A 26616-nucleotide genomic window follows, 5' to 3' on the forward strand; every position below is an offset into this window, starting at 1 on the left:
CACATGGTTTAAGGAAATGTGCATTCCTTAAATGCAAACATTTCCCAGTTATTGCCACAACATCCAAATTCACAACAACCTGTCCCAAATCAATGCCTTGTCACTTCCATACATTGCCAAGTAAGTTACCGTATATACTCAAGTATAAGCCGAGTTTTTCAGCCCACTTTTTGGGCTGAAAAAAGCCGCCTCGGCTTATACTCGAGTCAGTGAAAAATTTGCCCGAAATGGAGGAGAAAAGGAGGTGGGGCCATGCCGCTGGGTGACGCTCGTGAATGGCCCGGCGCCCCTGTGAGTTTCCCCTCCCTCTGTGTCAGTTTGCCGCGCAGCGCGCACCGCACCATCCCCCCTCCTCACGTTCTAATGTAATGCAGGGCTGTCTTACGATTCCCCTTCCTTCCCCTCCTGCCGCTCTGCAACGATGTCCCACCTCCTCCTTGTTATGGCAAGCAGCCACATAGCGATGTCCCACCTCCTCTGGTACAGTGATCCAATGATAGGAATCACTGTGCCGTGTGTCATAGGAGGCGGGACATCGCTCCCGCGGCTGCACGGGACATCATTACCGGTAGCTGCTGCATTTCCCACCCTAGGCTTATACTCGAGTCAATAACTTTTCCAGTTTTTTGTGGTAAAATTAGGTGCCTCGGCTTATATTCGGGTCGGCCTATACTCGAGTATATACGGTACACACTCTAGGAATGGAGCTCTTCTACTTGAAGTATTTTTTTATAATTATATACTGTCTGTGCTTGTGTCAAAAATGATTCAGAAGACGATTCCATAATGAAAGTGCAGAGTTTTTTTTAAAGCAGCCATATCTTTCTTCAGGCTTAATCACGAGTCTAAAAAAATAATGTTTAGTGAATCTTTATAACATTATATACCTGACTTTATAAAGCTGTAACTTCACCTTAATTACATTATGTTTGGGTTACTAGAGTGAGATAACAATGAGAAATCCTAACTAAGAAATAATGGCAGCGTGAACACTGTAAATGAAATCGTTTTGATCCACGCTTAGTGATGCTTGAAATAAAATAACTGTAATCAATTTATCATGAATGACATCTCCCAGTGATTTCAGTGGAAATACTGAATCCAATCCATGTTTCCATTATAACCATTTGGGGCTCTTGTAAGCATATGCCAGCTCTATTGGATATAGGTTCAATTGTTTCTTTCCAGTTTAGAGCACCCATCATAATTATCCATTTAACTCAATAAGGCTTAATTATTTCTCCTCAATTAACAGAAGCCTAGCTACAATGATCAGTTCAAAACAACAGGGGCTGAACCTTGATGCCATGGCAAATTGTTAATGTGAACTGAACTCTGTAGTAGTAAATTGGCATCCACCTGCATGTTTCTAAACAGGAGAGTAAGCAGTGCGGCTGGCTTTTAAACCAATCAGAGGACAATCCATTAGGAGTAATCTAATGATCTTTTGAAACCTGATGAATTATATCCCGATGTGTTAAAGGAATTGGAGGGTTTCATTTCAGAACTACTGACTTGGAGAATAAATTTATTTATTTATTTATTTATTTATCAAGAAGTACAAGGAAACAAGTATGAAAAACGCATGGAAAAATGGCACAAATAAATGGATATAAATAAGCAAAACATAGCCATAAACACATCAAAAGAGTACATATAAATGGGACAGTAGAACAGGGGTCAGGGAGGTCGTGTTATTCTTGTTGTTCTTGTTCTTGTGTTTCGCATTCTTGGGATGTTATCTCCTTACGTAAAACTGTCAGCTGTTCCATTCAACCTCGTGGAACTGGGAGCCAAGAGGGAAATGAGGCTATATTAAGAAAAATTCCCTCAGTCTCTCTACCAATCAGGCCGTAACAAACCCTGCTGTAGCCCCCCCCCCACCTGCACTACAGAAAAGAGACCTTCAGGTGGGGACCAGCGTTCTACCGCTTCACCTTGGTCGAGTTGGGAGATATTTTTTGCAGCGTCTGAGTTGCAGGTTACAATTTTTTTTATTTTTTTGCTGAAACCAAATTTCCTATTAGAGAGTAGGCTGTTTCTCTCTAAGTGGAGGGTGATGGATTGATTTATGATGGGATTCCTTTAATATACGCCAGGAGATTAGAAAGAGTTAATGTTATGACTTTAAATGTGGGCCTAAGAAAATACAAATGTTGGTACCTGGGGAAATTCTAGAAAAGATTGAACACTAGATTTGCAAGTGCTTAGAAAGGAATAAAATGATTGTTAGAAACCAGCGTAGGATTGTTAAAGCAGGTTAAAGCACCAAATAGACCTAATTGCTTGTTTAACAAAGTAGACACACTAGTAGTCCAAGGAAATGCTTTGGTTTGAGGGGATGGCAGTGTTTAAATACAGCCCTTAAACTCTTTGTCTATGTGCATGTGGTCTGGAATAGTGCTCTTGAACTTGGTAAGGCATTTGATAAAGTTGACCATAGATTTCCTTTTGATAAAATGGAAGGATGTGGGTTGGATGATCCCATTACTATTCTCAGCAAATTGAAAAACATGGTTCTTAATTATTTCATATCAATATGAATGGATGCATCCAATTCAGTATCAAAAGTCTCTGTTCTCTGCCCAATGCTATTCATCATTTTGATACAGCATTTATGTGAGTTCTGGAAGACAAATAATATTCCCCTACAGACACAAGGCTGAAGTCCATCCCAAGCTGAGTCGGCAAAATGAAGCTGCCTAGGAACTCTGGAAGAGAACAAGATAGATAACAAAATCCAGGCTCTTGTCTTTTTCCTTGTTGCGAAGGAAATTAAAATATGGGTGCAATGAAAGACACTATTTATGTTGGAAGTTTCTAGTACCAATAAAAAAGTGGGACTGGAGTTTTTTTTTTTTAAAAAAAAGAGTAAAAGGTAGAGATGGTGTACTATACTAAAGTTCTCCCATGTTTTTTCAGATTCTATATTCTTCTAGTGAAAGCTGTGCCATGATTTATATTACTTCTGAAGTCCTATATATCATTTGCAGAGATTGTATAACCTGTAATCTTAGGATCATGGGGCTGTTCTGCAAGTTCCTTTAATGAAGGGCCCAACAGCCACTGTAATTGTACACGCCAATAAAAGATACTGTGTTGCATCTAACTCCAATCACTTCCATTCCTTTTTTATTTTTCCCATAACAGAAGAGATAGAATAAATGCTCATCAAATTTGCAGAAAGCTGGGATGGAGGGAGAATTGCTAATACTTCAGGCTGAAAGTTCAAAGGATCTTGGTAGACTTGAATATTGGGCTCAATCAAACAAACACAAAAACAAAAACCAGCGGTGGTGAAAAATCTAGGATTCTACTGATTCTGTAACAGGATAAAAAACAGGATCACAGATATGTAGCTGAGCAGTATTATTTGTGAAAAATATATGAGTGTGAGTTGCAAAGCATATATGTATGAGCCAGCAGTATTTGCAGCTGCCCCCCCCCAAAAAAAAACTAATGAAAATTGGTGCTGATAAGATATCTGCAGACTCCTCAAATTCTGGATTTAAACTCTTTCAACTCCTACAGGACACCGCAGGCCAAAACAACTGGACACAGAGACAGTTCCCCGCCCCTCATGCCATCACTCTGCTGAACACCTAATTCTCACAGTACTTTCTAATATCTGTGTGTATTTTTCCACATAGTGTGGGTGTAGCATTATTATTTACCCTGATTATTATTTTTCTTACTCCACACTCTTATGGATATTATGATGATGATGATGATTATCATTATTCTGAGTTTGGTGAGAGCTTCAGCACTGGACAAAAATCCCTTGTGTGTCTAATCACACTTGGCCAAATAAAGTATTCAATCAATAAAGCTATAAGATCAACATCACAGGAAGTGACGGTTCTGCTGTAGGCTACATTAGTCGGATTAAACCTGGAATACGGAGTTCAGTTCTGGTGAGCGTGATACAAAAAGGCTGATGATGAACTAAAAGGATGCAACCAGGAGCAGCAGAGATGATGCGAGTCTTGAAAATAATCATGATCATGGTTAAGTGAACTTGGTTTCTTTAGTCTAAATTTACAGAAACCTAAGTAAGGGACAAGGTGGCTCAGTGGCTAAGATGCTGAGCTTGTCAATCAGAAAGGTCGGCAATTCAGCACTTAGAATCCCTGTCTCATAATGGAGTAAGATCCTGTTACTTGTTGTGGCTTCTGCCAACCTAGCGGTTCAAAAGCATGGAAAAATGCAAGTAGAAAAATAGGAACTACCTTTGGTGGGAAGGGAACAGCATTCTGTGTGCCTTTGGCCTTTAGTCATGCCGGCCACATGACCACAGAGACGTCTTCAGACAGCGCTGACTCTTCGGCTTTGAAACTAGCGTCAGGAATGATTAGCACATATGTGCAAAGGGAAACCTTTACCTTTAAGGGAAAAATTACAAAACATTTGGGAATATGGATTTACTCTCCACTGCCCCTGAAGGAACCAACGTGGAAATTTAACAGAAGACCATCTAAACTCAGAATTAGGAGGAATTGCCGAAACACAAAAGCTATTAAAATAGTTGAACAACTTGTTTGCTGGAATCATGGGTGCTCCATCGCAGGAAACTTTGAAACATATGTTAAAAAATATTTCAGATGATTTGAAAATTCCTGTTCTGGATGAGCGTTGGATTAGTAAACCGCCAAAGTCGCTTCTCACCTTATGATTTTATGAGTACAGTATGCCTATTGGTTCTTTCTGTTGGTCTTGCATGCCAGTTTTTCTTTCTATACTCTGTATATGCGTAGATATATATATGAATGTAAGAATGTAAGCCAGTCTATATATCTCCCAATTGAAAGCATCATTGAGGGTCCTTCTGAATGGCACTTTGATTTATTCTCAGCAAGGGTCCTATAATTAATATGACCTTTTGATAAGGTGGGGATATGTAATAATAAGACAAGTGCTCTCTGAGAGCTATTAATAATTCCCAAGCAATTGTTAATGTTAGAGAGGTTTCTCCTGCCTGCATTTAAAAAAAGAAGAAGTAAAACGTTTCTCAACTGATAAGCTATGATTTTAAAAAATGTGGAAACAAAAGAGTGACTGTGAAGAAACAAATATGCTACTTAATCCCTCTGACAAAAAAGGAAACATTCTGTGTTATTTAAATTGTACATTTTGAGTACCAGTAAACTTCCCTAATAAAATGAAAGGATGGAATAAGAAGCTACACAGACTTTTAAAAAATCAAGAGAGACCCATCTTCATTTGACTTAAGATGACTAAACATTGTTTTTTTCACAACATAACAGCTGGTTTTATTTCTTCATGTAAAATGGTATTTGTAGTGTGGGAATTTTAATTTCCCATCAACATCTGGTCCTTCTACCCTGTGATTTTATAACAAAATTCAGAAATAACAATATTCCATTACTTGATTCCACTTGATGTTTGCTTTGTTACTTAGACAGCAAACTTGCTGTGGTACATAACAGTTAATGACCAGCATATGTTAAAGCTTTCCAACATACACAAAAACATAGAATTTTGGGGTTTTTTCAAAAGAAAATGGCATTGGAACAAATTAATCTTTATTTGAAAAAGACAAATTGTCTTTTTGCCTCAGGTTTGCATTTCTTTTCCTGTAAGTGTTTAAGGCAGTGAATGAAGAACATTCTCTTCCATTCCTCCACACAATCATAAACTTGTATTAAACTCAGTATAAGTTATTACTTACTAGCTGATAACCCGACGTTGCTCAGGTATTTATTTATAGGGGGAAAATGTCCAGACCAAACATAATTTGTAACGTTGGATTTCCCACCTTACCAGAGGGAGCTCCCTTGTGTAGTACAGTGGCAACTCCACTGTCCTATACAGTAGAAGCCATTTTAAGGCACAACAGGCTGTATTGTAACAGAACACACATCCTGAGGGGTATTGGGGGTGTCTTGCCCCAGTAGTGGGTTCCGGATTCGTATATATATATACGGCCCTGGCATCACCCACATGGAAGTGTGTGATGTGCACATGTGTTGTCCTGGCCTACGGCGCTTCCACAAGCCTCTGTGATGCTCCTGCTGGTGCCATCCACGCCATGCCCGTGTGCGGAAGCGCCAAAGGCTTAAAGCACAGGTAAGGAGCTCAGGTGGGTGGGCCCTCCAGAACACCATACCAGAACAGTACCCGGTTTTCCAGGCAGGATCTGGTACACCCATACCGGGGCGTACCACCTGCAACCCGCCACTGTCTTGCCCCCACAGTATTTGTTTACAGAGAGTAAGTCATCTGTGTACCAAGTTTGGTTGAAATTGCATACACACACACACACACACACACACACACAGAGCCATTGATAGATAGATAGATGATAGATAGATAGATAGATAGATAGATAGATAGAAAGATAGAGATAAATAGATAGATGATAGATAGATAGATGATAGATAGAGAAATAGAGATAGATAGATAGATAGATAGATAGATAGATAGATAGATAGATAGATAGATAGTAGGTGGGTGGGTGGGTGGGTGGGTGGATGGATGGATGGATGGAAGGTAGGTAGGTAGGTAGATAGATAGATAGATAGATAGATAGATAGATAGATAGATAGATAGATGATAGATAGAATAGATAGATAGATAGATAGATAGATAGATAGATAGATAGATAGATAGATAGATAGATAGATACTGTCAGAAGGATAAGATCAAAGTTGCCTAGTGAATATCCATGATTGAGGGTAGATTGGAACCCATCATTTTACTTACTACCTTTCTTTCCTCATAACATATCTCATTATATAAGTTAGGTGACATACAACTTGAATTTTTTATGGTTGGTTGCACAATTGGTCATATCCTTATAGTGGCCTTTACATTTTTTTGTCTACTTAACGACCCCTTCCCAATATTTAATAGTATTAAAGGTTGCAGGTTGCAGGACGTAAGCTCTTGCAAATAAAGCAAGACTTTGATCTTTCCATACTAGAACAGCTTCTGAACTCCTGCACCAAACTTGCACTCAGTGAAAGCCATGTGCTTACTGACTGCAACATGTCATCTAGTTTTTGAAAGGGAAGAAAATGAAAATCTAAGTGTGGGACAATATACTTCGAAAAGCAACAGTTTTGACTTTGACTGTCTTAATGAATTGTGTTTGAACATTTAAAATTTGGCTGGATTTTTGAGTAACAAGGATAAAAACCAATAACTGTTCTGAATCATGTATATACTAAATTAGGGTTAATAGAACAATTTACAAAGTATTCATGAAAAAAAAAATCTAGGCATCAAATAAAAACAACAACAACACATTTTCTGAAAGTATCAGATTCCTTAAAGGCCTGGAGTAACCATCACACCTCCATCATCGTCTGGCAGTTCAGGATTTGTTATGATTTTTTTAGTTTAAAATTATTTTGGCAGGCAATATTAAATGTTACTTGATCTGATAAAATAGAATGTATTCAAGGATCTTTAGAAGGGGGTGCAAAATGGCACTGACATTTCAGGTTATAGCATGATTTGCCTTTCTAGACAGCTATTTGAATCTTTTTGTATGAGTTCCAGGAATGATTTAACATGCTTTGTTATACTGCTAGGAAAATTTAATAGATGCAAATCAACTTTACTAAATGTCACCAGAGAAGAAAGGTTAAAGTTGGCAGAGCAAAGTAGAAAAGAACGAAAAATCTAGTACTTGAAGTTTCTTCAAATGAATCGTGCTTGCCTAAATGCTAGTCGCCATCTCATTTCATGAGAAAATGAAATTATCTTATGAAAATTATCTTATTTTCAGTGACAATGAAACCACATCCAGTGAAAATTAAAACACATTTAAACAATGAAACCCTTCTTCTGGATTGAATGGAAGTTCATGCACGTGTCATTTAAGTCTTGGAAGCCAGCACAAAACTGATTTGAATAACAATAATGGAATGCTTTCTATCATTCTGAGCCAGTTACAAGATCTCTTGAGTGTCTCTAACAGTTCTTTTGATAGTTAATTAGTTATATGAAAAAGAAATCCAAACTTAAATAGTCAGTTAGGATGGAAATGTTACTATTAAAAATAACGCAGCCTACTGTGGAATATATTCAAACAATTCATTAATTTTAAAATGTAAAACCAAATCATTCTAGAATGACAATGAGAATAATAAGAATTTGTTGCTTAGACAAAGTGCCATTCACACACGTGCTACACTTAAATCTGTTCTCCCATATTTCTGAAAGTTGTTTTCACCCTATTAGAGAAGTTTCCTGTGTTTATCAGGAGAACTGAAGACTTGAACTTCTGTGGGTGATGTTTTTAATCTTACCTTATCACAGTAAGAAGACAGAGGGCATTATATGATTGTCTCATATAATTATACATCTTTCTGTTATACCGTCTAGGCTTCTAGATATGAAAAAGGAAAATAAGAGAAAATAAGTTACCTCCTGACATCTTCTCCAGTATATAATTGGACTGTGTGAAGGAAAGAGACTGAAAACTAATATAATATAAAAATATTCCAGTTTCTAATACTATTTTATTTTACTTCAATTGTGTCTGATTCTCAGCTACAAGTTCCCTGCAGGTTTTTTGGCAAGGTTTTTTTTAGAAGTGGTTTGCTTCCTTCTTAGAGCTGAGAGAAATCGATGGCCCAAGATCACCCAGTGGGTTTTGCATCTAAGGTGGGATTAAAACTCATAGTATTCCAGTTTCTGACCCTGAGGTCTTACATATGACTGTGAGAAGAAGAGACTTATATCCATTGGGAAGTTGCAGGTAATAGGCCTAGGAGTGAGCTCGCAGGTCTCAATGAACTAACATAATTGCAAAATGTACCAGACATATTTCTAACGTGCTGACTTGTGAGCTGCATTTTCTGCAAAGTATGTACTTGTATGGATATATTTAGAGCAGGAGGAATGAGACAGTGGGAAATGAGGAACTGAAAGTAACAAGAGTGTCTGAGAGCTTCAAATGTACATGGGAATTACAGAAAGGGTGACAGTCAGTAGGAAAGTAAGAAAGAACCAGGAAGCCAAATTGTGCAATGCATAAGTCAGTTAAAAAAAAGTTATAAGAAATGTGGCTCGAGATGAGAATTGTGTCCTTTGCCCAATAGCAATCCAAATAGGATTTGCTTCCAGGTGCGCATATAACATTGTAATACTAAACATCCATTTATAGTGTCATGTTAAGGAGGTGCTGATCTAGAATAATAATAACCACCATCAAATAACATTTGCTATTCCTAGTTCTTTTTAAGGAGTCAATAAGTTGATAAAAATTTGATATCTGGTCTAAACATCTGTCTGATTGCAATCAGCTACAATAATAATAAAACAAGTGTGGCAAAAGAAATAAAAGACAGTACTAGCAGTAATAGGCCCCTCAGGTGTAATCCCAAAACATCTGGACCACCACTTGAAGACCATGGACATTGACAAAATCACCATCAGTCTATTGTAAAAGGCAGCTTTACTTGGATATGCTTACATCCTGTGACAATATCTTTAATATTATTAAACAGCAACCTCGGCCTAACCCAAGTCCTTGAGAAGGACTCAATAGGTGGATACAAATGCCAAATCCAGTCTAAACATCTGGCTGACTATGTGACCAGCAGTAATAAATGATTGCCATAAGAGAGTTTCAGGTTTCCATGACAGATGGTTAACTGTATAACAACATATTACAAACGGTGTTATGATCTAAGAAAGTTGATAAAAGTGTTTGTCTACTCAAGGACAAAGGCATTTTTCTTTAAAAATAAAAAACAAACACATATTACTTCTCAGGATACCAATACAATCACTAAAGTTGCCTGCTTTGGATGATTGCAGTTTTATTCTCATTAGTTTTTAAAAAAAAAAGCTTGAGGGGAAACAGAAGTTTTGAGTTTCTACATACCATTAGTCATAATCTCATAGTTAAAAAGCAACTTTTTAACTATGTCTATGAAGTTTTTGTGAGAGGATGAAGTTGGATGGTCTTCCTCTTTTGAGTCCTAGCCAGAATTCACTTTTGATGGACTTTCTCTACTGGAGTGCCCTGATCATATAATTTGGTTCAAATTAGGCATATATCATTACACTATTTTTTAAACTTGATTGTTTGTTGGTTGACCTTTCATATTCTCTGCCTGTCTGTTGTCTCTGTCTTTCTATCTGTCTGTCTGTGTCAATGTCTGTCTGTCTGTCTGTCTGTCTATTAATCTAATCTAATCTATCTAGAGGTATTTCCACAACAATTTTGAAGCATGGAAAGATCTATTTGCCTGATATTTAGGGAAAAGAAGTGATGCTACTTTATTTAGGAAACACCCATGAAAACTTTTTCTTTGCTACCATTAAGTCGATATCTACCTACATTTCAAGGAGCCGAGGTGGCGCAGTGGTTAAATGCAGCACTACAGGCTACTTCAGCTGACTGCAGTTCTGCAGTTCGGCTGTTCAAATCTCACCGGCTCAGGGTTGACCCGGATTGTTGTTGGGGGCAATATGCTGACTCTGTAAACTGCTTAGAGAGGGCTGAAAGCCCTATGAAGCGGTATATAAGTCTAACTGCTATTGCTATTAAAAAAAAAACATTAAAGATTTCAGTTGGGAAATTCTGTCCCAAAGGTAGAAGAGCTGTCGACAAATTTCCTATAAACAGATATTGGCAATATTATTTAGTTCAGTGTAGAGAAAGGTCTTCTTGATTGCTTTTACAAAGAATGGGCAGGTATCATGATAGCCTGCAATGAGGTATCTTGCTTTTATCATTTGCTACCTGAGAGGTAATCAATAAGATATGTATAATATGGGCAGCAGTTGTTCCACCTGAAGCTGCTGTAAGTAATTAAAGATTGCTTAATGCATACAGGTAGAGCAAATATAAACTTTCTTTTCCTAAGTACAGGAGACAATTCTACTACAGTCTACATTTAACCAACTTGGTGTTTTTAAAATATAAGGCACATTTGAGCTATTTTGTAGTGTAATATTGTCACTAACATATTCTATAATTTAGAAAGCGTTGGTGAAGCATGAATGACCTATTCGATTCACATCTAACCATATATCTTTAGACCACCTCTAGTATCAACCTAATTTGATCCTGATAAGTTCAAAAAGTTTTGATAAATTCTCTTTATTTCCATGATGGAAGCTATATTTTGATAGAAGGCATTAACTTGTTTATTTGGATTTGGATTTGGATTTTATTGGGTTTGTATGCCGCCCTATTCCCGAGGGACTCAGGGCGGCTCACAATAAAAAAGGGGAAGGGATACAAAAAAATAAAATAAAATAAACAACAATTTAAATTATACAACAGCCGTAACCTCGAATGAGGTTATTCAGTGAGTGATCTCTGTTCCTGCGGCTGGAGTATTGGCTCCTTCCACTTTCAAGTGTATCATCATCATGATAGCAAGGTATTTAATCCGGTCAAAGGGTCCTGTGCAAAACTGTTATCTAATTATCATTACTATTGATGAAATATAGCTTGCAAAAGATGTAGGTCAGGGGTGTCAAACTCAAGGCCTAGGGCCCAAATCCTGTCTGTCTGTCTGTCACGGGGTGCTTAGACCTAGCCTGCGGAGACGCCCTGGAAACAGCAAAGGACCAGCCCACAGTGCTTCTTCCAGCAAAAATGGTGCTCAGGACAGCCGCCTACAGCCCTCCTGTGCTCCGTTTGAGCTGGCAGAGGGTTGCAGGAAGCCATCGCAGCCAAAAAAGGAGCCTGGGAGCCGGTTTCCGCTGGCAGAGCTCTCCAGCCACCACAGGCGCCCACGAGATAAATGATGTGGCCACACCCACCCTGGCCTCCCAAGGGCAAACACAATTCTGATGCAGCCATCAATGAAATCGAGTTTGACACCTCTGATGTAGATTTTGTGTTGAATTCAAAGAAGAGAAATATATTGAGGAGGAGCCAATGTCACGACGATACGGACGTGTCGTCTCAATGCTCCGAGACCGCAGCTGATACTTTTGCCGCTGGGTGTTCCAATTGAACCTAAGCCATCCTGAAGAGACGGTGATCAGGAAGAATACATCTTGCTGACCTCAGGGGGACCTCGCAAAGTCCCTGATCGATGAAAGAGAAGTTCCTCAGGCCGGCAACAAAAAATCCAGCCAAGGCTGACGAAGTCGGGGCGGCTCCAAAATGGAAGGATACGGAAAGAGAAAGTGTTTCCAGCTGGTGAGGAATTTTTACTGTTTTAAAAAGAGACTGCCTATAAAAAACTTAAAATTAATTTAAATTGGAGGACAGAAGAATCAAGTGGCAGAATTAAATTTTGAATGATTTTGGATAGTGGTTATCTTACTTTTTAAATGCTATCTTCATGGATGGAATTTATGCAAGCCTTTTAAAACGAATTGATTAAGTTTTTTTCTTCTTCTATTTTTCTTCTTTTATTATTTTCTGTAACCTATGTACTAAAATTTTCCTATTTCATTACTGTGGGTGTTCTCCTAATCCATTTAAAAATTGGACTCTTTTTTCTAATTTGAAATACAAAAAAGATACAAAAAGAAATAAGGAAATTTGTAACAATAACACTGCTACTCGGAGGCTGGAAGGTTTGTGTATTGGAAATGGAAAAAAAAATTCTCTTCACTGATTGTTTTGGCTTGGCACTATAAGGTCTTACTGCTTGGTTATAGATAGATAATAGCAATAGCAATAGCAGTTAGACTTATATACCACTTCCTAGGGCTTTCAGCCCTCTCTAAGCGGTTTACAGAGTCAGCCTATCGCCCCCAACAACAATCCGGGTCCTCATTTTACCCACCTCGGAAGGATGGAAGGCTGAGTCGACCTTGAGCTGGTAAGATTTGAACCACTGAACTGCAGATAGCAGTCAGCTGAAGTGGCCTTCAGTACTGCACCCTAACCACTGTGCCACCTCGGCTCTCTCTGATAAGAAGGGAAGCATACAGATGTCCCTTTGAAATATATCTTTAACCAGAGAAAAGTGAAAACAAAATGTTTTTATGAATCTATCTTAATTTTATTAACCTTCCAAGCTAGAGAAGCTGTGTCTGTTAGCTGGAGATAATGGCACAATTTCAACACCAGAAACAAACCTTAAGCTTGCAAAAGATATTTTCAAAAATACAGAAATTATCAAATACATATGAGAGAATAGAGAAGAAGCTGAAAGACTTAGAGCATTTGACAGCAAAATGTGATGAAGAAGTGGAGGTTATTAATCAAATGGAAAACATGGTAGTTAAAACCCAAAAAATCAAAGTGGAAAATGAATATAAAGAGATTAAATTTGCTGATATTTATGGTGATTGGTTTGTCTCTGAAAATGGAAAGAGTGGAATACTGAAAGAGGAATTAAATGGAGGGGAAATCTATCCCAGATGGCAAGATACAGAAGAAGAAAAAATCAAAGAATCTATGGATTTAAAGAGAGAAATTTTACTAGCAATAGCATCGATAACACTATTGACAATATAGCAATAGCAGTTAGACTTATATACCGCTTCATGGGGCTTTCAGCCCTCTCTAAGCGGTTTACAGAGTCAGCATATTGCCCCCAACAACAATCTGGGTCCTCATTTTACCCACCTCAGAAGGATGGAAGGCTGAGTCAACCCTGAGCCAGTGAGATTTGAACAGCCGAACTGCAGAACTGCAGTCAGCTGAAGTAGCCTGCAGTGCTGCATTTAACCACTGCGCCACCTCGGCTCTACAAAGATAAGCTGACTAAGGAAACAGAAGAAGGGCATCAAGATTACATGAGAGATCTTATAAGCAAGGAATTGCTAAGAGGAGTCCATACAAAGTTGATCAAGGAGATGATTAGAGGACTGGCACCACAAATGGCAGAAGATATGAGACTGTTTTGCTATTGGAAAGATACAGGTTGATAGATGGAAGAATATAATTAAAAACTAATTAAACTTAGTGAAATTTATTGACAATAGATATAGTTTAAATAAATAATTGATGATGTTACTAATGTATACAATGTGTAGTATTATGATGAGTATAATTGGATATGAATATTGAATGGTACCCATGTAAGGAAGATTAGAAATCCCTTTGGATTATATATAAAGGTTAATAAAAAAGAACTACCGTATATACTCAAGTATAAGCCGAATTTTTCAGCCCCCTTTTTGGGCTGAAAAAAGCCGCCTCGGCTTATACTCGAGTCAGTGAAAAATTTGCCCGAAATGGAGGAGGAAAAGGGGCGGGGCCATGCCGCTGGGTGACGCCCCTGTGAGTTTCCCCTCCCTCTGTGTCAGTTTGCCACGCAGCGCGCACCGCACCATCCCCCCTCCTCACGTTCTAATGTAATGCAGAGCTGTCTTACGATTCCCCTTCCTCCCCCTCCTGCCGCTCTGCAACGATGTCCCACCTCCTCCTTGTTATGGCAAGCAGCCACATAACGATGTCCCACCTCCTCTGATACAGTGATCCAATGATAGGAATCACTGTGCCGTGTGTCATAGGAGGCGGGACATCGCCCCCCTCGGCTGCACGGGACATCATTACCGGTAGCTGCTGCATTTCCCACCCTAGGCTTATACTCGAGTCAATAACTTTTCCAGTTTTTTGTGGTAAAATTAGGTGCCTCGGCTTATATACGGGTAAGTTAGATACAGTTAAAGTTTTGATTATTAGGGGGAAAATGTTATGATACAGGATATAGTTAAATAAAGGAGAGATAAGGATAATAACATATATATAGATATGGGGATAACATAAGGAAACTGGATGTAAATTGTAAACAGTGATTTGGAAAGGAGGATTAGAAAATTTTGTTATTAAATATTATGGATGTTTAGCTAGAATAGGACATAAGGATTCAATGTTAATGGAGGATTTTAGAAATAGTAAATGAAAGGCCAGTATGTGGTTATGTATTAAATCTTGGTATATTTTATGATGAAGGATGTTTAAGCAATTATAGTCAAATGAAAATGGAGATATGATGGTCACGTATAAATATTTGAGTTAAAATACTTGAGTTAATATGAATTATGCTTGTTCACTGTGGAAGAGATGCATGAAAGTGATACACTTTCTATAGCATGTAAAGAAGGATGTTGTGTTTGTTTTAAATTAAAAATAAAAAAATATTTTAAAAAGAGGAGAAATATATTCATCATGACTCGATAGTTCATGATCAGAAGGATCTTGGAAGATGTACAATATGGCAAGACTTTTTGTGGAATTTCACACAGATGCTTCCCCATTTTTACATTGTTTGGAGTGGAATATTATAAGAGCTTTGCAGTTTTATAAGTAAACAAATAAACTGATGAGTTCAAATATTCCAATTCTTTACTGCAAATATTATAACAACAATGAATGCTCCCAAATAACTAAATTTGCATGTTTGTGATGTTTATATTTTCAAAGTCCTGGCTTTCATTCTTCCTGGCACCCTTCTGCTTCTGTTGTGACTTGTAATTCCCTAAAGCAGAGAATAGAGAATTTACATTCATAAATAGACTGTTTGAAGTCACACATAGTACAGGCAATTTGCATACTTTTAAACTGCACATACTATATACCGTAGATGTCTTCAGAGCTCTGGTTGCTTTAATTACAAGTTTAAAATGTCTTTTCTGGACATCGTTCCCTTGCAAAATGTTGGAACAAAATACATTAAGAGGTAGAAAGTGAATGTTTACAGTTTAATATTTTTTATACCATTCAATAACATTCCATTCAATAGCAGAAATGGTTTTTTGTTGGTGTGGGGATCTCGCCTTCCATATCAAAGCTTTCTCTGATTCTAAATGTCATTGGCTTTAAATATGTTTTGCTGGCATGCATCCTTTCAAAGTCTGAATGTTTTAGAAACTTCTGAAGATAAATTGTCTCTTTAGGGTGTTCCTTACTGGAAGAGCAGGCTCTTCATTTACTAGTTTAGAATCCAGTAACTATCTGGGCCTAAGTGTCAGTAATATATTGTTATAAATGTTGTAATATACTATTCCTAAACTGGGTTTTTTGAAAAAAAAAAAACTTAATGTAATGCATTACTTAAATGTTCTTAATATATACACATTTTTCTTACTCCTACTATGATCCACAACCTTGACCTTCTGGTTAACTTAATGAAGAGTTTGCATCTTGTTCTGTCTAAATTTCAAATAATGGACTAGGGCAATATGGCTATAAACCTGAATAACTGTTCCATGTACAGTTATCTGTCAGTAGAAGCAGTTCAGCCAGTTCAATATGGTTTGGGCAAACTGGTAGTAGTAGTGGTGGTGGTGAGAGGCTCTCCGCCCACCCTCCTGGACATCATCACGTCCCATTTTTGAAGCTCTGCACATGCGTGGAGGGTCCTGCACATGCACGGAGGTGGCGCGTGAGAGCAAAATGAACGCACATTTACGAACTGGTAGTGAAGGTAAGTTGATTTCACCCCTGAGTGGAAGCTACTGAGGTTATATAGATCCAGCAACCTGCAGCCATCAGGATGATTGCTGGCAAAGGAGACCTCTTGTAGGTCTCCTGCTTGAGCAGAGGGTTGAACTAGAAGACTCCCGAGGTCCATCTCTATTCCGATTGCAATAATTCCCATAAGCTCCTTTTAGGATGGGAAACTTTTCTCAGGAAGACTGTATTTCCGTTCTCATCAAAACTGTTTACGGAATTCTCTGTCTGGAAAAGAAATGTTATCCTGAAAACCCAAAACTGGCTGCTATGCTTTTCCCATTTTTAACAAATTTGCCTTTACCATTTTAAAAAAAAAAGTAACAAATTTGTGCTGATGAAAAAAGATCAAATACAGAAACCTGACTCAGTGACCTTTCCCACTTTACAATGCATAAGATTTTATCATTCATCCTTACTCACATTATTTTACTGCCAGAGAAGACAGCTCAAGAATACAGTCATAGTTATATGGTGATCTTTATGATAAAAATAAAGGAGCAACAAATTCTAAAAATAGGACAAACAAAATCCACAAAAATGATGAAAAGGACATTTCAGAAACCAGAGGTTCTGCCTTTTCAAAATTATTGAGCCAAAGACTCTAAAAGGAAACCACGCATATCAAGAAATAAAATGGTTGGATTGGTGACAGCTTTCTTACCTGAGATGACGTTGGTTGGGGACAAATGATAAGTAACTGTGTGTATGGCTAAAAGGTCACTTTTGCCCTTGGCTAAAGATCGGTTGATTTTATATCCTTCTCAGCACAATTAAATTGACAGAACTGGAAGAAAGATATAGAAGTAATTATAAGACTACAGAAAAAAAAATACTTAGTGTGCACACTTTGGATTGTCTCTTGGAAAAATAAGGTAAGATAGAAGAGAAAATACATACTCAGGTACAGGGGTGGGTTCCTCCCGGTTCGCCCCGGTTCGGGCAGATCTGTTGGTCAGTGAATCTGGAAGTAATTAACTTCTGGGAATGTCGGAACTGGTCCTGGCCCCTGTCGCTGCAAAGCAACCTTTTGCCGGTGCGTCGAAACTTGCTCGTCCGTCCTCACTGAGCCCAGCCTGCCGCTCACTGATTGGCTGAAGTCTAGCCAATCAGTGAGTGGGCTGGAGGCAAAGTGAAGCGTTTAAAAGCCTCGCGCTTGACCTCCATTTAAAAATTCCCTTCGGCCTTCGCCTTCCAGGAGCTTGCTGCTTCCCCCTCAGGTAAGCAACTAAGCCCCGGCAGCAGGACTTGGGAGGCTTTGGGTGGGTGGCGGCAGTAGTGGCGGCAGTAGTGGCGGTAGTGGTGGTAGCGGTGGCAGTGGCGGTAGCGGTGGTAGCGGCAGTAGCGGCCGAAGGCGGGTGGGGTGGGGGGGCTAGCTTTCGCAAGGGAAGGCTCCAAGCCTTCCCTCATGAAAGCCATGACCTGGCAGTGAAGGCGCCGTACCTTTCACAAGGGAAACCTCCCGCCCCCCCTCTCCAGCCTCGCCTGGCTGGCTAAGCCTGCCAGGCGACCTGCTTAGTGACCCTAGCCTTGTCTGAGGGTCCAGTGTCTTACCTGTTCCTGCTGCCTGCCTGCTCCCTGTTGCTTCCATCCATCGCATCGGAGTGCTGCTGATTCTGCCTGTTGGTAAGTGACCCGGGTTTTTTTTCTTTTATTTTTTTAATGTATTTTAAAATAATATTTTATTTAATGCACAGAATTTTTAAAAATAGTTTTACTTAAAAGTATTGAGTGTAGAATATTTTAAAATGGTTTACTTTACTTCTTTTTTTAAATTGTCTTAGACTATTTAAAAAAGATTCTATCCAAAATAAATTAAAATAAACCATTTTTAAAAATTCTACTTTGAAATTTATTTGCCCAGAATTTTTTTAAATAGTTTTACTTAAATGTATTGAGTGTAGAATATTTTAAAATGGTTTACTTCAATTTATTGTCTGTGGATTCTTTTTTAAAATTGTCTTAGACTATTAAAAAAAAAGATTCCATCCAAAATAAATTAAAATAAACCATTTTTAAAAATCTATACTCAATACTTTGAAATGTATTGTGCATAGAAATTTTTAAAATAGTTTTACTTAAAAGTATTGAGTGTAGAATATTTTTAATGGTTTCATTTTAAATTATTGTGTGTGGAATAGTTTGAAATGGTTACTGTATAAATTATTGCTGGTGGATTGGACTAATGGTTACAGTATACTATGGCTGGTACAATAACTTAAAATTGTTACAGTGTAAATTATTGCTGGTGTAATACTTAACAATGGTTTTTAAGGATTTCTTTTATTTATAGAATATCTTTTTTTAATTATTTTTGGGGGAATTTTATTTTTTAATTGTTTATAAAATATGTTTACTACAAGAAATGTTATTCCTTTTTGCAAATGTTTTCTTTTTGATGCAATATGTTGCTTTTAAGTTTATGTGTCTCAAAGTGGCTGCTTTTCTATGGACAGGCCAGGTTTCTTGCAAGGCAGCTTTGTGAGATTTAGTGTGTTTCACCATCATTGTTTAGGTAATTCTGAGGTGGTTGATGGTTCCGTGAGCGCCTGTCCTTTATAATTTTCAACGTTGCCTTGATGGTTTTTATTCCAGTGACTTTGTCTTTCCTGTCCTTAGGCTTAGGGGAAAAAAACTGGTTTCATTGGCAGTCTTTTGGGGGGGGGGTGGATTCTTACTTTTTTGGTGTTTTCCTGGCACTGTCATAGTTTGTTTGTGTGCGTGGGTGGGTGTGTAATGTCCCGCAGTTATCTACGCATTAATAATGATCTAGTAATATTAATAATATCTAGTAATTAGTAATATCTAGTAATAACATCGTCTTGGCCACTCCCACCAGGTCACATGGGTGGCAGGCCACTCCCATCTGGTCACATGGGTGGCAAGCCACTCCCATCCGGTCACATGGGTGGCAGGAGCCCATGCCCACAGAGTAGGTTCGAACAATTTTTGAAATCCACCACTGGTAGGGTAGATAAAGAACAGCGAGAAAGTATTTAACAAAGTAATCTTACAATTAACTAACCATGATGCTAAAAGTGCAATGAGTCAATTAACTAATAAATGAATGTCATGTTAATAATAATGCAAATCTGTATTTTCAATGGATAAAGTGAAACTAAATCCAATGGTTTTCACATTTTTTCCATTATTGTCAGAAAGATTTAACTCAAAGGGGACTTTTGAATGACCCAATCCATTCATTAACAGAAAGGAAGGAGTGGAAATTAGGTTAGAGGAAGTAAGGCGTGCCAGCATATATATCCTTTTTAGAATTTACAGCTAAGGAAATAATGAGTATGGTTAAAGAGGAGATGTAACCACTTTTTGCAGCAGTGAAACAATATTGAGATGTTAGCGACTTACATCCAAATTCGAGCACAAATGGGGCTACCTCTTAGTGAAACCATTTTCCTATAGGCAAATGAGGTACCAGGAAATATAGGAACATGTTTTATAACAAGTCATATGGTTAATCCATCCAGCTCCACTTTGCTTAAATGGAAGAATGCCAGTTATATTATCTACACTGTGAAATGAACCTACATTTTTCTTTTTGTATGTAAAGCAACTGTTCTACCAACTGGTATATGGATCTTTCACAAAAAAAAGGACACAAACAGCAGCAGTGGTGGGTTTCAAAAATTTTAGAACCTCTTCTGTAGGTGTGGCCTGCTTTGTGGGCCATGTGACCGGGTTGGAGTGGCTTGCCGACCATGTGATCGGGAGAGAGTGACTTGGCAGTCATGTGACTGGGTGGGCATGGCCAACTTGTAAAATGTGGTGAAACTCACTTAACAACGCTCTTGCTTACCAACCAAAACGTTGGCTCAGAAACTCTGGTATTTGAAGCACGCAAGTCTTAAAGCTGTCAAGTTACAAGACCCTTGCACTCCTAGCCCTTTAGGAAAAAAAAATCCCCAGGGGTGTTCAAACTTGACAGCTTTAAGACTTGTGGACTTCAATTCCCAAAATTCCTCCTCTTGCTCTTCATCTTGATGATGTGCAGACGGGCGGGGTGAGGGTGGTGGAACCGGTTCTAAACAGCACTGTAGATTTATGGAACCTCCACTATAGAAGAGGCTAGAACTGGCAGGAACCCACCCCTGAACAGCAGGCACTTCTCAGCCCCCCTCAGAATAATTAGCTACTGACTTTTGTCATATCATAGTGGTTCATAGTCATAGTTTGGACCTTCACATTTGAAGTAGTGCTTCTTCCCACATATCTCTATTTCTCCACTTAGGTAATTCTTAGAGATTATAACTGAATGTATAATGTTAGTGAGTTCTAAAATCTAATTTACTGTTAGCATTTAAAAGTAGAACTTTCATTAGCACCTCTCAGCCATGATTCCCCATGAGTCCAGCTGTTGTGCATTCTCTACCACCTAAAACCTTTGTTACTTTCTTGTGATTTTATAGCAGGTGGCATTTTAAAGTATTTTATTTCAATGTGCTGTTTCTTAAACTACAGACCTAATTGAATGCATTGCATTTACCTTTACCTTCACCCATTATACTTTACCTTTTTATTACCTTTACCTTCACCCATTATACTTGAGAGAGAGAGAGAGAGAGAAAGAAGTAACATCAAAAATGAGTTAATAATGAGAAGAATTTTGATCCTTGGCTGTTGGGTCAATTCATGTCAAGGCTTGTTTACATTCATCTATTTCCTTTGATCAGCTTTTCCACTTAGTCTAATTCAGCAGCCAGGATTTACAAAGCATGTTTTCTATGACTGTGGTTACCCTGATAAAAGTGGTCAGCCTTTCTCAGCCAGTGTATATTATTCCATAATACATTTTAGCAACACATTATTTCCATCTAATGATAACATGTGCATATGGATGATTTAAAACTAAGTCACTTTTCAAGTGAACAAGGAGAATTAACCGATATCAACCATAGAGGAAACAAACCAACGAAAGTGTGTGATTTTGATTTAAAACTAAACCAACACAATAGAAAATTGTCTCTTAGACTACGTAGACTGTGATTTGGATTAAGTTCCAAAAAGAGGCTTCACATGTTACAAGATACAAGCACAGCATCACATAATTCAAACAAAAGTATAAATTAAAATCTAAGTACAGTTTTCAACTTGAGGAAATCTATCATTTGCTACAGGCCATTTTTACAAAACATCAGAAGTAAATGTCGGATTTTCAACAAAAAAAGTCATACATCACAATCATATGACTGAGGGAAGCTGCACCAAGGCATGCTGGTTGCCAAGCACTCAAAATTGACTTGACTACAAGGTGGGCATCCATCAGAGCTTCAGAACCAGATCCATAAGTGCCTTTGGGGCAGGGACATCCATTGCAATTTTGAACAAACTGTTGAGAACTTACCTATAAGGGTGGGGGGGGGGGGAAACAAGTAATAAAAGGAATAAAGTAAAAGGAATAAAGTAAAAATAGTGGAAAAAGAAACAAAAATAACAAAAGCCCAACACTAATTTTTTTTCAGTGCAAGAATCTTAACCATATTTTTATACACAGATTAATTTAAAAACTCAATTTTTGAACAAAAAAATTAAGAGCCTAGACCCCTGTTATGCAGTATTTCCTTTCTGTCAACATAGGGCCAATTTGTCAGCTGAAAATTGGTGAATTTTGATTAAGCCAGTCTTTAGACGTAGTTCTCACACATCCTTTCAGGAATTCAATTACCTTTTTCTGCAATAGTCCAGATATGACAAATCCAAAGCTCTTACTCCTTAATAAGTTTCCTGTGTTGGAGTTACAGTAGAATGATACATTAACAATTTTAAACCTTCTGCCAAGGACCATTATAACTATAGTAATAAAATTTAATCCCATAGATATATCAATGGTCATAATTTCTATTGCAGTTTTTGTTTTCAAAATTCTAAAGCATTTGGTTTAAATGCAATCAATTATATCTTCATTAAACATTCAAATTATTGTGGGCCACAGTTGGGCCACAATCAGCGGTGGGTTGCACATTTAGCTACCACTAGTTGAACGCGCACGTGCCTGCCCGCTTTGTGCACATGTGCACATGAAGCAGGCATGTGGGCGCATTCTGTGCATGCATCTGGCCTTCTGTGCATGTGCATTCTTCGTGTGCACGCCTTCAACACATGTGTCCAACCTTTAAAATAGGATGACATAGAGATGTTGTGGGTGGGCGGACCCACCTGCGATTTCTGCTACCAGTTTGGGTGACCCAGTCCAAACCAGATGAATACCACCTCTGGCCACAATAGATGCAACAGGGCAAAGATCCCTCTTTTAAAACATGTATTGCGTGCTGCATAAATGGGGCAGCTTTGCTCACCCAGTCCCACCTGCCATTTTGAAGTGGGTGACCATCACTGTGGACTCCCCTGCATGTAAATATCTTTCTTAGTGATGGGATTGTTTGTGTGTGGGGGGGGTAGTAGTTAATTGCAATATGAATATGAGTCAGAAGAGTAATGTGGCTGCAATATAAGAGCCAACTGTAGCTTTATTATTCTTTTTAAGCAAAAGAATAATATCAAATCACAATACATTCTTGCTCTTATTGTATTCTACTTCTAGTAGTATTACTAGTTGTAGCCATCACACTTTTTAAAAAGTTTCAGAGAAAGTAGGTCAGATTTAGAGAAGTGCAATGAGAACAATCCAAGAACTAGAAATTGAGCCCTATGAAAAGAGATATCTAAAGTATATCATATAAAAACTCATTTTTTTTCCATAATTGCTCTAGGAGGCAGGAAGGAACTTGCTTAAGTTACAGGAAGGTAGTTTCTAACTGAATATAAGAAGAAAAATCCTAACAGCAAGAGCAGTTCAATAGTGGAGCCAATTACTCAGAAAAATGATGAGTTCTCCTTCAATGGGTATGTTCAACTAGACTCTGTATAGCCCATCTTGGGATGTTTTCATTTGAATCCCTGCACTGAAAAAGAAGTTGGATTGATTGGCTGGATGGTCCTTTCCATGTCTATTTTATTCTTATAAGTCCTATAAATAATAAAGATCAGGAATGTGGAACTTGTGACTCCAAATTTGTTTGCATGACTGCCGTTTAAGTCTCTCAATTAAATAAACCGAAAGTTCATATACTATAAACTAAAACACTAGGTCTTAGCATAACTTTATTAACATGGAAGCTTTTATCTTTCCAGAAAGTTAGAATGAACAGAGGGAGAAGAAATACAGTGGCCCACATGAATTTGAATGTTCAACCAATAAAAAGCATTGATTTTTTTTCTTCCTCGGTGTATCAAATCTGATTCTGGTCACTTTAGATACTTGTGCATCTCTACTTCCTTTCCTCCATTCCCAAAGCAAACTCCAGGAATGTTGCAATGGGACAACCACATCAATAACAAACCAGAACAGTCTTCTAGGAAAATTGCATCATGACTCTTCTTAGTTGGAATGGTAACAGCATCAAGACTCTCTTAGAGTTAAAAGAAATTGTCAGCTATTTTCAGGAGAGGAAGCAAAATGGAAGGTCAGCTTTCTCCGCCTCCAAGGAATATGTATTACAATGCAATGGATTCTCTTGGTATGTTACTCTGTCAAAGATAGCCATTTAAATAATCTCTACATAATTTGTGGAGTGATGTTGAACCAAACATATTTTCCTTGAACTTTTCAATACCTCTGTGGCTAGTTTTTAATCAATAAGTATTTTGTAGTTGTCATCCCACCTAATGTTCTATCTCTCAAAATGTTGTTCCCAGATCTGGTGAGCAGGATGGAGAGGGAAAAAGGCTCTCTCTGCTCAGCAAACAGTGATTGAAGCCATGCAGAAGCAGGAGGGAAATTATAATTAAATTGATTTTCTGCACAAAGCTACTACTTTTTCAAGAGGCTACAAGTCCTGTTTCTTTTAATACAAGTCTAGCACTCTTCAAAAGAGCATTAGAAGTGTTTATACTAAGGAATCAAACTTTGGAAAGCACCATTCAGGCATTACGGAGGCAGATGTCTTTGTAGAAGCCCCTTTAATGCCCGGTTTCTTCTGCAGCTGGAATAAAAATGGCCATAGGGGACTGTGCCCAGTGTCCATACGGGAGAAGTGATGTCTGAAGCATTCTCAAGCTGGGACTGAATAAACCGTAATGCTAACTGTGTGATCCACTGCATAGTCACAGTGGTCTAGATAACCTCCACAGTCAAAATAGTCTATGAGATAAAAATCTACACTTTGAAAATGGATCACATAAAAAGGATTGAAGGGTAAAATATATGCAAGAATTGGGTATGTCTTAGTTTAATAGAAAGAAGGACTGGGGAGACATGATAGCAGTTCTTCCAATATCTCAGGGGTTGCCACAAAGAAGAGGGGGTCAAGCTATTCCCCAAAGCACCTGAGGGCAGGACAAGAAGCAATGGGTGGAAACTAACCAAGGGGAGAAGCAACCAAGAAATAAGGAGAATTTTCCTGCCAATTAGAACAGTCAGGGTTTTTTTTTTAAAAAAAAGAGATTGGACAGCCATTTGTATAAAATGGTGTAGGGTTTCCCTGTTTGAGCAGGGATTGTACTAGAAAACTCCCAAGGTCCAATTCTAACTCTGTTATTCTATTGTTGTATAAATTTTACATGTTTGTATGATATTGCAGCTTTTAGCAGACATTATGTTTAGAATTTTCCAATAATGTTTAACTTTCTCCTCTGTCCTTATGTAGCCAACATTACAAGTCTCCAATTCAGTCACCTTCTCAGGTTAGCATTTCAAGATCCTGTTTGATCAAAGATTCCCGGGTGACCCTCAAAATACTTGTAGCTGATTCAAGGATCTTTTCGTAATGAGATAAAAATAAGGCAATTCTTGATTGTTTAGAGAACATTAACTCTTCAGAGTGTCAACCAAATTGTTTGCCCTCTTGAAAAGCACAGTTATCAAGAATGAGGTAGAATATTAAAGCAGCCTCCTGTAAAATGCTTAGAGAGAAATCACACTGAACTAATGTAAAAGTGTTGTTGTTGTTTGTTGTTGTTTATTAGTTGTTTATTAGTTTTGTATGCCGCCCACTCCCGAAGGAAGTGTGTCAACATTCACCTTTTGTTAAGCAGTTTAACATAGAAACTACCAAGCTCTGACCATTCATGTTTCTAAGAGCCGAGGTGGCGCAGTGGTTAGGGTGCAGTACTGCAGGCCACTTCAGCTGACTGTTATCTGCAGTTCAGCGGTTCTAATCTCACCGGCTCAGGGTTGACTCAGCCTTCCATCCTTCCGAGGTGGGTGAAATGAGGACCCAGACTGTGGGGGGCGATATGCTGACTCTGTAAACCACTTAGAGAGGGCTGAGAGCCCTATCAAGCGGTATATAAGTCTATCTGCTATTGCTATTGCTATTCTTGGATTATCAGTTTTTTGGCACGGTTGACCTTCCTGAGAATAATCTACTACATGCTTCTTGGGCCACTAAATAAAGTCTGGTAGTTATTGCTTTTGCATTTATAATGCATTCATATTATTTAAACCAAATACTCTATATCAGGGGTCCCAAAACCCTGGGCCACAGTCCACTAATGGACCTTGAGCCGTTTGGAATCAAGCCATGGAAATGATGGAGAAACATGCAAATGCATCCCCACTCATGCACGTGTGCGTGCATGCACTCCATTTGTGCAAGTGGCTGGTGCACATGCCCATCGCTTGTGCAAATAGAGTGTGCACATGTACGTTCTTGCCCAGCACACAGATGGCACCATTCCCTCTCCCCACCCTGCCAGTCTGCAAAGCTGAAAAGGTTGGGGAACTATGCTCTGTATTAGGTCTGGCAGTGTTGTAGCCCATCCGTGACCAGCAGAGCTGGCAGCAGATTTGGACAGTTGGGGAGGAACATGGGCCAGTCCTGGAGTCTGGGGAAGGCTCAGTCAATGGCTCTGCATCAGAGGCAGAGACGGGCCAAGGCCCTCTGGTAGTTATTTGCTGCCTCCAGAGCCTCTGGAGTCCGACATCAGCGAGGCAGTAGAACAGCGGGAGGAGCCTGTTCCCAGTGTGCGCATGCGCAGAGCTGCCAGGATGCAAGAACAATTAGGAAAACATGATCAACTTGGAAGTAAGGCTTGGAGATGATTGGCCCCTCCCATAGGACATAAGAAAGGAGTGAAGGAGACGTGAACTTTTGCTGAAAGCAATTAGTTCATCTGGTCGGTTCAAACTTTGAAAAGTTTTGTTTGGCTCTGTGCTAAGTTTGGCCTTGCCCTGCATTTGGCAATTAAGTCTCTAGGAACATTCAAAGGGAGATAAAGTGGGGGGGGGTATCAACATTCCCCTGTAA

The sequence above is a fragment of the Thamnophis sirtalis genome, unplaced genomic scaffold (assembly GCF_051295495.1).
Source record: "Thamnophis sirtalis isolate CommonGarterSnake01/CBP01778 unplaced genomic scaffold, rThaSir2_p1.2 scaffold_2, whole genome shotgun sequence".
Lineage (NCBI taxonomy): Eukaryota > Metazoa > Chordata > Lepidosauria > Squamata > Natricidae > Thamnophis > Thamnophis sirtalis.